Source organism: Heterocephalus glaber, unplaced genomic scaffold, assembly GCF_053883595.1.
Source record: "Heterocephalus glaber isolate CG9 unplaced genomic scaffold, H.glaber_assembly_v1.0 deba00001472, whole genome shotgun sequence".
NCBI classification, from domain to species: Eukaryota; Metazoa; Chordata; class Mammalia; order Rodentia; family Bathyergidae; genus Heterocephalus; species Heterocephalus glaber.
In genome coordinates, this window is record NW_028258315.1 from 10897342 (window position 1) to 10907860 (window position 10519).

General features: G+C 40.1%; 1 protein-coding gene across 1 annotated transcript in view; it reads right to left on the reverse strand.

Annotated features, from left to right (window-relative positions):
- Nedd9 (neural precursor cell expressed, developmentally down-regulated 9) overlaps nt 1–1854 on the reverse strand; it is a 183880-nt gene extending 182026 nt beyond the window's left edge. The window contains exon 1 of the mRNA XM_021260652.2: nt 1704–1854. The gene's annotated coding sequence lies outside the window, so the exon portion shown is untranslated. The remainder of the gene's footprint in view (nt 1–1703) is intronic.
- Nucleotides 1855–10519: the final 8665 nt, after the last annotated feature.

Consider the following 10519-nt stretch of genomic DNA (forward strand, 5'->3'; position numbering starts at 1 on the left):
AATTTTGTGTCAGTATATGCATGGACAGAGTAGCTGCCATGACTGGATGGCTTTCTAGTCTCACGACTCAAGTCAAAGGGGTTGCTTATGAATGTGATTATATGCACTGTCATCCACAGATACGTGCTAGCTAGACAAAAAAATGTCACTCAAATTTAACGTTTTGCAGGATGTGATTAACATTATCCACTGCATTAAAGAATGTGACCTTAACTCCGTCTGTTTGCACAGGTCTGTGGGGAGATGGATGCAGAACACACATTTCTTATACACAGAAGTGAGATGCCTTTCTAATGACAGATCACTGGTCAGAGTTTTTGAGTTACAAGAGCCACTCCAGAGATTTTTTTAGAAAAACAATCAACACTGGCAGCACATTTCAGTGACATAGAATGGGTAAAAAACTTACTTGTGTGACATATATAACCTGCTCAATGAACTAAATCTGTCATTTCAAGGGAGAATGACAACTGTGTTTGAGTTGGCAGATATTAATTAGGCCTTCGCTTCTCCTGGACTCTTAAAGCTTTTGGGGTTCAGAGCAATATAAGTTTGTTCCCTCTTCTATAAGTTTTGACTTAATGAAGAGATGATCAGAAGAGTGAGTACTCTTTAGATCACTGTTAAGTTATCATTAACAAGAAATTGTGGAGCTCTAATTAAAACCTGACTTCATATCCTTCCCTTTCCATTGCTCCACTTTTCCCCATTCTTAGAACTTGAGTGTCCTTGAAAATAATCAAACTTGGAAGGAAACAGAGGGAGGAAAACCATTTGGCTGGGTCCCAGAGTTGTGTCAAGGACAACTGCTCCTCACACGCAATTCTGGGTGGGAAACCAGCTTGTGAGGGGAAGGACAGGGTGCCCAAGCAGGAGTTAAAAAGGGTAGCGCACCTGTCTCACTCTCCTTGTAGCATAGGAAAAAGATTGCATTCCATTCTCCACACAGCTTCAAACTGCACATAACCCTTTCAGAGTGGGTTTGGCTTTCCCCTTTATCATTCTGTGTTCTTCGTTTTGAAATAATTTTAGCAAAAAAAAAAAAAAAAAAGATAGCATCTAACCTTTTGTGGTAGACAGGTGAATGAATGAATAAAATTAATGAATAAATACAGAGAAAAGTAAGGATGGAGCTGTCAGGGTGACCCATTGTACACAGGAAGAACACAATGCAATTTTCCCCAAGTCTCTGTGAGAGGATGCTAACAACCAGGTCTCTACAGAACTGGGCTCCTACGCGCAGGGGCCAATTCTCAGCCACTGCTTCTCGTCTCCTATGAGCCATACCCAGAGGAGCTGCAAATGATATAGATGTAAATAATTCTAATCCACACTTTAAAGTACTAAAAAGATTTAAGAAAAGTAAAATCTTAGCTCCTCCCAGGTAAGGTCTGTGTGGACAGCTGGAAGAGAGGAGGAGCCTTGTACTTACACACCAGGAAGCACCTACCCACAAGATTGAAAGAGTAGAAATCAGGTGAGTTTTAAGTCACATTAAAACCAGCAGCTCCAGATCCACTCCAAGGAGACCTGGAGTCACAGATTCCTGCCTCAGGGTATGCGGAACCCTCTCAGTCTCTGCAAAAAGGGTGTTAACAGTGGGGAACATCACCAAATGTCTGACACTAACTCAGGAAGTAAGAGTCTGAGTGAGTTCTACCCCTTCCCCCAAAGCAACCCACAGCAAATGGCTGAGAACTCACCCAAAGGCAGAACCACTGAGGATGGCCACCTCGTGCTCCTGGCCTTCATGCCCTCTCTCTGGGTGGATGTGCAGGCCAGGACAGCTAGTCCTTGTGCACAGTTATACTTCTGTCTCACTGCAGCAAATGGACTTGCTTCTAAAGGCAGCTGTGAGCGTTTCTCTACTGGGCAACCGCACACGTAGGATGTGAGTGGCATATGTATGTGTGGGGTTTTCCTTCCGGTTGCTGTGAGGTGATGTTGTCTCAGCTCATTTCCTGTCTGGGCCTCTTCTTTTTTTCTCTGTCAGGCCTTCTGATATGCTGAAGACGCTTTGTAGTTTAGGGATAAGTAAGAAATCTACATCTTATGGGGCCCATTTGTTATCTCCAGGAAGATGGGGGATCTCTAAATTAACACTGCAATGAAATTCTGTTGAAATGTCTTTTTCTTAGTGTTATAAGCTGCTAGGCTTCATTGAGGAAAAATATAGGATATTTAAAAGCCAACTGAATTGAGATTTTGCATTTTTAAGGACTCCATTTGTTCTAGAGGGTTCTACTACAGATCGACATGTTCTTTCATATGCCAAGTACTCACTGACCCTGTCCACTGTAATAGGAACCAAGCTAGGGGCTCAGTACCCAAATGAAGACTTTCCTACACTGTGGTAGAGAAGCTTAGATATGTATATGTGGAAGGGAATTTGAAAGTCACCCAGCCCCTAATCCTTTGTTCTCTTCTGTAGTTTTCAGTAGCAGACAAGTGGACAGGTTCCGAGGTGGGCCACCTAGATTTGAACTATGGCTCTGACTTTTAAACACTTTTGTCTTTTCTGTGCCTAAGCTTCCTCATCTGTAAAAGGGGAACAATCGTAGGAGTGTTGTGAAACTTAAATAATTTAGGATCTTGCATGCATAAAGTAAGTACTATGTAAGTGTTTGGTATAGTTTTAGTGGCAAGTCTTTTATCATTGCCAGCTGAAACTTTTGCTTTTATCCTTCCCTTCCTCATTTTTTGTTCCTTGCTGCTGCCTAGAAAATGACTCGGGCACTGAGTAGATTGGGAAGAGAGAGGTTTCAATAATGAATGCTGCCCAAATAACTCAGTGGTACCTTATGCCCCTGCTTTGGCTTCTGTTTGCTCTGTCACCAATACAAGGAAAAGGTCCCTAGGTCCCACTTCACATGCAGCTCATGTTGTGTGTTGCATTCTTGGGACTTCTTTTTTTTTTCCTGTGATGCTGGGGATTGTACTCAAGGCGTTATACGTGGTAAGCACACACTCTACCACTGAGCTATAAGCCAGCCCCTCTTTTGTTGCTTGGTTTTAATTTCCTGACTTTGCTAAAATTCAGATCCATGTCTATCTAGTAGGTGAACTCACATGAATCTTGTTAAAGATATTCAGCCCATAAAAAGATGTCACTTAAAAAAAATAAGGAAATATATACTTTGCTCAAGGCCTTGTACAGTTGGAACTTATAAATACATCAACAGCAAGAACATCTATATCAATTGTCATATAAATATGGCATTCGTAAATGAAATTAGCAATATTCACCAAAATACTCTGGTTTATTCTTTCTCTCTTCCTCTCCCTCTTCCAAAACCAATCTTTAATACATGCTTATGTACCAGAATCTCTTCTAGATTCCAGGTAGAAATATTCTATTTCTAAATTATACTTTATAAGGCAGAGTCTTCATAAGAAATTGATGGCAGTAGAAGAAAAGTCCAGAAAGTACATGTTTTATCTAAATACAATCATTTTCCATTATATCACATCAGGCAAGAAAGTATTTTCTTTATCAAGCACTTAATTTTGTTGTATAATCTAAATGTATAGATTTTAGAAAATATAATTTACTATTTTATAATCTGACTTGAATATTAATACCATCAAATTATCTGTAAGCCTTGATGGTCTAGGTATACTAAAAAAGCTCAACTTGGGATTATTTTATATAAGGTACTTTAGTCTTACACTTTGATTGTCCTTAACTCTATTTTTTCACCTATGTGGCTTCTTTTCTCACTTTTAAGATTCCTGATTCTCCTATTGTTGAATTTTTGAGAATGGAGAGTTTGTCTCTTAAGGCAAAATGAGTAGCTGAAATTTTTATTTGAAAACAGATCAAAATTATTTTGGAAAAATAAGTTAAATATTTTTTCCCATTTGGAAGATGCAGGGTTTCTATGTCTGTTTTCTTACTTATAATTAAGATTTTCTTCTTCTCTTTTAGTTTGTTTTCTTTTCTTTTTCCTATTTGATTAGTGGCAGATTATGCTACATGTCAACATTTTGACAAGCCACAGATGGTATGGCAGAAAACAACAACCATAATTTCTAATCACACTATCCAGAGAAGACAATGTTTACATTTTCTTCCTCATTTAAACAGTCTTCTAGACTGCTTTAATTAGCTTCATGCCATCCCCCTTAGCTGGAATCTTGGTTAGAACACAAAATGGTATATTAGTACCTGTTAAGCAGTAGCCAAAGTAGTCGACTGCTTTGAATCTGTCATGGATGTTTGCTCTAAGGAGCAATCCTCACATGAGGCGGGGCCTCAGGGGTAGGAGAGGCAGAAGTGAGGACAACTTCACATTTAAAAAGCTGAGAAATCTGTAGCCAAGGTGTACATGTGTCTTTGTGATTCCATTTGTCTGACTCATTTCCTTCCATGGTTATGGACAATATTAGCCATGGGGAATCAGCTTCCCACTAAGGAATCTAAATGAACATGCTCAAGAGTTGGTTTGGCAAGTTTTAAGAGCAAAGTTCTCTGGCATTTTAATGCATGCCTCATCCCTGCTTGCGAATGGGAGTGGGTCTTGTGATTTTCATTTTTACATGAGGAAATAAGAACTTTAAAAGATCCAGTTTATCTGTCTATTCAATAACTCTATGTACCTAAACTTCTGAGATTTCCTGGGCATTCATGATACATCAGTCCACAAGACAGAGGCCCACTCTCAAGAACCTAGCAGCTTAGTAGCAAAACTATCCAGCAAGATAACAGTTCCCATTAACTGGCTCACTCTGATTTTAAAAACATTTATTAAACATGCACTATGATAAGTGAAGAACATGAATGAGAACTAGCTCCTTCCCCAACAGAGATTACAGTCAAATAGTGTCATGGTTTCGATGTGTCACTGGAAATTCATGTGTGGGAAACAACTGACAATTCATATGTCAAGGTGTTTGGAGGTGGAGCCTTTGGGAGGTGATTAGGATTCCATGAGGTGATCAGGGTGAGGCCCCATGATGGCATTAGTGGCTTTATAAGATGAGGAAGAGATGAGATAGGATGGGTCAAAAGGAGACAAGGGAAATCATAATTTTAAAATTATATTTTTATGAAAACTGCAGTTTCAGGACAAAAATCAAAGTTACTCACCTTCTTAATGCCCCCCCTGCCCCCAGGAAACTCATTCCAAGAATTCTTGAGAGTCATTAAAGATACAATAAGAAAAAAAAAGATACAATAAATAAATTGAGCCTGTGCTCTAAACCTGCAAGTTGAACCTGTAATTTTCCTCCTGTAGACAGTGCTATTAAGTGGGCAGCATATCTCTAATCTTTAAACACATGCAAATGGCTTGCATTCTAATCTAGCCCACATCCTAGATGTCTTGAGGACACCCCAAGAACACATAAAAACCCCCAGCCAGACCATAATCCATCTCACCTCTAGTTTCCCCACTTCCTCTCTCAGCGTGTACTTCTTTCTGCCTAATAAACCTTCCTATGCCTTTCCCTGATGCTTCCTGCCATTCTCTTCTGTGATGTAAGTCAATAATCCTACAATGTGCCCCAGGAGTAGGGTGAGCTAGGTCCTGTCTCTTCTTTGAGATTCCATCTAGTGATAGTGAGATTCAGGCTGGAACATTCACCACATGATGCACCACAAAGGCCCTCCTCACCAGATGCTGGAGCCACATTCTTGGACTTCCCACTTCAGATCTATGGGCCAATGAACTTTTGTTCTTCATAAATTACCCAATCTCAGGCATTTTGTTATAGCACTAGAAAACAGGCTAAGACAAGAAGACATGGAAGAATGAGCCTCGTGTGCCCCCTTCTATTATTTTGCCACTTGTGATTCTCCTTTTCTTTCTTCTACAACTGAGCCCTTTGGTCTTTTGCTTCTTCCAACAGAGATCTAGAGTCTCCAGCCCTCACATTGCCAAAACCCATGACTAGCTCTTTCAGTAGCATGTGCAATGTTGATTTCCTTGTTCTTCCTCTTCTGAGTGTTCACCTTGTTCATTTTCAGCTTTGGGCAGATCAACCTACTTTCTCTTCATAGCTACATGGGCTCATCAGAGAAAATTAACGAAGGCCAATTTGTTTCTTTCAAATTCTTCCCCAAAAAGCCTCAGCTGAGATCCTTCTGCTGTGCAAGAATCTTCTTACTCATATCTCACTGACTACCTGCCAGGGCTTCTGCAGGAGGCACAAAGTAGACTGTGAGGTTTTCTCACTCTCTGGAAGCTAGGAGTTCATAGCTTGCCTGGCATTAGCCTGAGATGAGACTCCTTAACATGAGAGGGCATCAAGGATCCCTCATGGTCCCTGCAGAATTTCACTGTTCCTTGCAACCTGCTCCTCATTCTTTGCTTATTCTTCAATCCTCTGAATTATAGCCTCAAGCATTCCCACCTCACTGATAGTAACAGTAATAGCTACCATTGTTAAAAGTGTATGTTTTTACTGTGGTAAAGTGGTAAATGACATTTGCAAAGCTGAAGCCATTCTTCCAGTTACAGAATAGCTCTTTGAAGACACAGGAGCACTTGGAAGAGCAAAAAAAGAAGAAAGACAGTTCTTGTAAAAGGCAACTGATACCAAATTTAAAATATTCTGATTTCTTGGAAGCATTCTTTTCATTCAGGCATTTGGCAAGCACAAATTTCTCCCTGACGTGTATCCTGTTCACTAACTCCCCTTTTTGTTTTTCATTAGTTTGTTCACTTTTTTAAGAACAGCAACATTGCCAGCACTGTAGTCCCAGCACTTGGAAGGCTGAGGGCAGGAGGATCTCAGTAAGTTCAAAGCCAGCCTGGGCTACATAGTGAGTTCAAGGCCAGCCTGGGATATATAGTGAGTTCAAGGACAGTCTGTACTACATAGTGAGACCCTGTCTCAAAAAACAAAAACATTACTGTATTTACCATGTTAAAAAAGAAATGAGATATGAACATTTGCATTTAAGCATTAATAAGTATCCCTTAATATTTTTATAGTGCTCAATTGTAAAATATATACACAATGAACATAATTACTTTTGTATACAAATTAGGTACTGGGGATGAAAACCTGCTAATTGATATATGTCTATTCCAAAAATTTTTAAGCCCATTATTTCAAAATACATACACTTTTGATTTTTATTTTTTTTAAGAAATCACCTACTTTTTCTTACTAAACTTTGACTTCCCAAACAGTAATTAAGAAAATCTGTTAGTGTTCATTTTTCTAATTTAAAAATCTACATATAATACATTTATCTTATAAAAAACCAAGATTTCAAGTCAAGCTTAAGTAGCTGTTGACCATTAGCTCTGATTTCAGTCCCTGCTGCTTTGCCCAACGGTGAGCACCTGCTTCGTGGGATGTAGACATTCTCCAGGCCTCTGTACAAATACCTGCAACCACTGTCAATTTGCAATTGTGCTTACATGCATTCTTGGCTTTGAACCCGAATCTGAAATCATTAGGATCCACTGCTGAGAAAACCCTTTTAGCTTCACACAAAACAGTAATGTGAAGAAAACATCTTACTCATGACACTTAAAAAAAAAAAAAAGCTGCATTGCTGCTTCCAACAGTTGAAAAGTTCATATTCCTCAATGTTTTTGAGTTTTGTTCACTTGTTTTCTAAATATTCAGAAGTGTACATTTACATCTAACTGGTTTACTTCTGAGTAGAGATTGACAGCTCAAATACCAATGGTCTCTTGCCATTTGATAAAGTGAATTTTCGGTATCCCTTCATATGTAAGCAAACATGTAACTTAAAAAATCAAGATAAATCACTCTTATCCTTAGATACAAACATGTGCTGCCCTTGACCACTACCCCAACCAGAAGGAGGGATCACCAAGCCCTGTCATTATTTATATCCACCTTTTTCTAAACAGTGAGTTATTCTTTACTGCTCTTTTCCTCCCTCTGACTCTCCTACCACTATCCCAGTTTGATGGATTCATAATTTTTAAAAATTGAAGATTTCTTTTACTGATCCCCAGTAGTTAAAACTCCAGCACTGTCTGCTTATCCTCTTTAGTTTTTTTTTTTGGTACCAGGGATCGAACTTGGGTCCTTGCGCTTACGCAGCAGGCGGCAAAACCACTGAGCTAAATCCCCGGCCCTTCTCTTTAGTTTTTATACAATGATGACAATAGCAATTTAAAAAGGTAATCCAACTTGCTCTTCCTCTATTTTCACCACAACTTTTCCTATCACATAACAAAAGTTATGTTTCCACATTCTCATGGAAGCCCTAACTCATACCTTGGTTCCAGCTGCCTTCTTCCTCTTCCTCCTACACCCAGTTGTCCTAAAAGTCTGTACCCCCACATCAGCCCCTTCCATCCTCTGTCCTCACGCCATTCCTTCCATCCAGATATCCTACCCCCATCCCCAGCAGTTCCCTGACATTGTCTTGCTAACGCCATCTTGGTAATTTCAATGATGAAACCTTAGACACTACAATGTTTTCTGCTGCATTAGAAAAGGTTGGTCACTTCCTTCCTCTTGTGCCCCTATTTTTTCCTTGGAGGAAATGATTCAGGTTTGGTCCACTTCCTCTTTCTTGTTTCAGAATGCCAACCCCACTTGTTGCTACCCAAGTCTCACTGTTGGGTCTCACATAATTCCACTCTGCTAGTATCTCCTGGTGAGCTCATCCCATTGAGATCAGGGTCAAGCTTTCTCTTGTGTCTTTACTTGCCATTTATGTCATTATCATCCACCTTAGTCTCAAAGTCCCAAAACATTACACACCCCCATATACACTGCCCTTAAATCTTACCAGTCACCAAATTCTGTTTGTTTTAAAATTATTAAAATCTCAAGCTCTGTTGACCCATTCGGTTCCCTCTATCCACACCCCTGGCCATTAACTTAATTTAAATTTTCAATGCTTGGAGTGTTCTAATTCCTGACTGTGACAACCCTCTCCTAATGACCAATATTTAGAGGAACACATGGCAGTTGCAATGGTCCAAATGTTTGTGTCCCTCCGAAAGTCATCTGCTGAAACTTAACCTCCAAAGCGATCTGAACAGGTGGAGCCTTTGGGAGGTGATTAGATCATGAGGGCTCCATCCTCATGGCTGGGATTAATACCTTTATTAACAAAAGTTTAAGGGTGCTTGTTTGGCCCTTCTAACTTCAGGACACAGCTAGAAGGCACCATCCAAGAATCTGTCAGCACCTTGATCTTGAATTTCCAGCCTCAGCAAGTGTGAGTGTTAAGTTCATGTGTTTGCTATAGCACCCTGTGAGGACTGACAGGAAGTCCTTGGGAGATGGTAATAGACTATCTCCACAAAATGAGATTTTTCCACAGGCAAATTTCAAATTCACCTGATCATGGCCTGTTTTAAAGACTTCCACTAACTCCCGGTTGTCTACAGAATAAAACTGAAGTGACTTAGTGAACAGAGATCCATGCTGTCTTCTTAAGATTTGCTCCTACCATGTCCACTCATACAGTGCCTTTCACCTTCCATCACTCTGACCCACTCAATGTTCCCTGGTCATGATGATGACATTGTAAAGGCTGTCCCCCTGTTTAGGATGCACTTCCTTCTTCTCTTTCTGGCCACATATGGCAATGTCATTCAAGGCTGCATTCCCTGAACAGTTACCCTTTCCTGCCTTCTCACTATCACCAGGACTTCTACATAGCATTTATCACATAACATCACAATCTCTCCCCACCGAACTTTGAGGATTTTGAGGGCAATGCACTGTTGCTTATTCATTTGGGGGCCAAACTAAACATTTTCCAAAGTAATCCTTGGAGATCCTTCATCAGAACCACCTATGAGGCTGCTTCCGTATGGACTCCTAGGTTCTAGTCCCAAACTGCTGAATCTTGTTTATTTAAGGGATGTGGAATGCTCCTAGGTCATTCTATACATGAATGCTGGAGAGCACATCTACATTGTCCAACAAATATTTACAAAGAAAGGCATGATGAAAAGTACTGATATCCCTACTTCTGAAAAATCTGCTCTATTTCCTTCATTCCTCTGGGTGTAGTTTAGCAGGGGACTGGCCCGGGTATTTGGCTCAGGGTAGATCAAAGTGACATAATGGGAACAGCTTTGCATGTCAGGATGGAAGTCATGCAAAGTACCTATTGTCCTGTCCAAATGCCAAATTACTCTTAGGGTCAGTCAAAGTCCGGAAGATGGTTGGCTGTGATAAGCACTAAGAAATTCTTGCACAAGTGGGAACTAGTATTTTCGAGCATACTACATTTTTAACTCACTAAGGGCAAGTTCTTAAGTTTAAGTGGCTAACAAGCATCTTCTAATGAGCCCCATGGCTCCATTTGTCTGCTTATCATCAGTGTGGGTGATTCCTGTAACAGTTAATATCCCTCCATGACTGACGCTGGATAGACTGCCAATGGGCTGTTAAAGTTTTCAGACTTTGATTGAGGCTGATGAACCACTGTGAAGATTGCCAAGCCATGTGTTGGCCACAAGGTCTCTAAACCCATCCTGTTAAATAGCTTTTACATTTTTAAGTTCTTTCTTGACATCTGTTGTAATGCACCATGCCAAGCTTAACAAAGCCTTTAAAAAAT